Source organism: Scyliorhinus canicula, chromosome 12, assembly GCF_902713615.1.
Source record: "Scyliorhinus canicula chromosome 12, sScyCan1.1, whole genome shotgun sequence".
In the NCBI taxonomy this organism is placed as follows: domain Eukaryota; kingdom Metazoa; phylum Chordata; class Chondrichthyes; order Carcharhiniformes; family Scyliorhinidae; genus Scyliorhinus; species Scyliorhinus canicula.
In genome coordinates this window covers 121,121,353-121,123,612 of record NC_052157.1, presented here as the reverse complement: position 1 = coordinate 121,123,612, position 2,260 = coordinate 121,121,353, and positions in this window count along the sequence as shown.

Sequence of the window (2,260 nt, the reverse complement as noted above, 5' to 3'; positions counted from 1 at the left end):
GGCCTTCCGCCCCTTCACATTCACCGGAAATGCCTCACTATTCCCAACATTTAACTTATACCCGGAGAAGGTCCCAACCTCCCAATATTCCCATGATCTACGCCGATTCCCCGCGGGTCCGACACAAACAATAACAGGCCTCATTCTTCCAGCGGAGCGGGCAGAGAGGGGATCAATTTTTGGAGGGGAGAGCTGAAAGGTAAGCTGAGTTTTTGATAGTTAACTTACTTTTCGGAGCTTTTTTTTCCCCAGAGCAGCAGGAAACCGAAGTCAGCCGTGGGGAGACCTGGGAAGGTTTGTATTACCCAATAAATTTGAATGGTGAGGAAACCCGAGACACTACCATGTAGTGTCTCCCACCCTCCCTCCTCCTCTACATAAAAAAGAGACTCCGGCTGTGAGCAGGTAAGCTATTTTTTCTTTCTTACTGGGAGACTAAGTAGAGGTGATGACAGCTAGGGCAGTGGAATGTTCCTCCTGCAGTATTTTCGAGGTAAGGGAGACCTGCGGGAAGTGCAGCAATCTCCAGCTCCTCACAGACCGTGTTCGGGAACTGGAGTTGGAGCTGGATCAACTGAGGATCATTCGGGAAGCTGAGGGGGTGATAAATGCTACAGGGACATAGTTACACCTGAGAACAAAGGTAGCTGGGTAACAGTTAGAGGTAGGAAGAGGAGGATGCAGTCAGTGCAGGGATCCCCGTGGACGTTCCTCTCAATAAGTATACCGCTTTGGATACTGTTGGGGGGGGGGTTACCTAGCAGGGGTAGGCTGCAGTGCCCGGGTCTCTGGCACGAGGTACAGCTCTGGGGCTCAGAAGGGAAGGGGGGAGATTAGGAGAGCACCAGTTATAGGTAGCATAGGTCTGTACATCAATAGTTAGAGGTACAGACAGGCGGTTTTTGTAGGCACGGGCAAGACTTTCGGATGGTTTGTTGCCTCCCGGGTGTCAGGGTCCATGACTCTCAGATCGTGTCTTCAGGGTCCTTAAGGTGGAGGAGGAGCAGCCAGAAGCCGTGGTGCACATTGGTACCAACAACGTAGGTAGGAAAAGGGTGTGGATGTAATAAACGAGTTTAGGGACTTAGGCTGGTAGTTAAAAGCCAGGATAGACAGAGTTCTCATCTCTGGTTTGTTGCTGGTGCCACGTGATAGCGAGGCTAGGAATAGGGAGAGAGTGCAGTTGAACACGTGGCTGCAGGAATGGTGTAGGAGGGAGGGCTTCAGGTATTTGGATAATTGGAGCGCATTCTGGGGAAGGTGGGACCTGTACAAGCAGGACGGGTTGCATCTGAGCCAGAGGGGCACCAATATCCTAGGAGAGAGGTTTTCTAGTACTCTTCGGGAGGGTTGAAACTAATTTGATTGGGGAATGGGGAACCGGATTTGTAGTCCAGCAACTAAGGTAGCCGATGTTCAGGACGTCAAAGCGTGTAGTGAGGCTGTGGGGAAGGTAACACTGACAAAGGAGAGTACCTGCAGGCACGGAGATGGGTTGAAGTGTGTATACTTCAACGCAAGAATCATCAGGAATAAGGTGGGTGAACTTAAGGCATGAATCAGTACTTGGGACTACGATGTGGTGGCCATCACAGAAACTTGGATAGAAGAAGGGCAGAAATGATTGTTGGAGGTTCCTAGTTATAGATGTTTCAACAAGATTAGGGAGGGTGGTAAAAGAGGTGGGGGGGGTGGCATTGTTAATTAGAGATAGTATAACAGCTGCAGAAAGGCAGTTCGAGGAGGATCTGCTTACTGAGGTAGTATGGTTGAAGTCAAAAATAGGAAAGGAGCAGTCACCTTGTTGGGAGTTTTCTATACGCCCCCCAATAGAGTAGAGATGTGGAGGAACAGATTGGGAAACAAGTTTTGGAAAGGTGCAAAGTCACAGGGTAGTAGTCATGGGTGACTTCAACTTCCCAAATATTGAGTGGAAAATCTTTAGATCAAATAGTTTGGATGGGGTGGTGTTTGTGCAATGTGTCCAGGAAGCTTTTCTAACACAGTATGTAGATTTTCCGACCAGAGGGGAGGCCATATTGGATTTTGTACTTGGTAATGAACCAGGGCAAGTGATAGATTTGTTAGTGGTGGAGCATTTTGGAGATAGTGACCACAATTCTGTGACTTTCACTTTAGTAATGGAGAGAGTTAGGTGCGTGCAACAGAGCAAGGGATACAATTGCGGGAAGGGTAAATAGAACTAAAGTGCATAAGTTGGGAACATAGGCTGTCAGAGAAGGACACAATTGAAATGTGG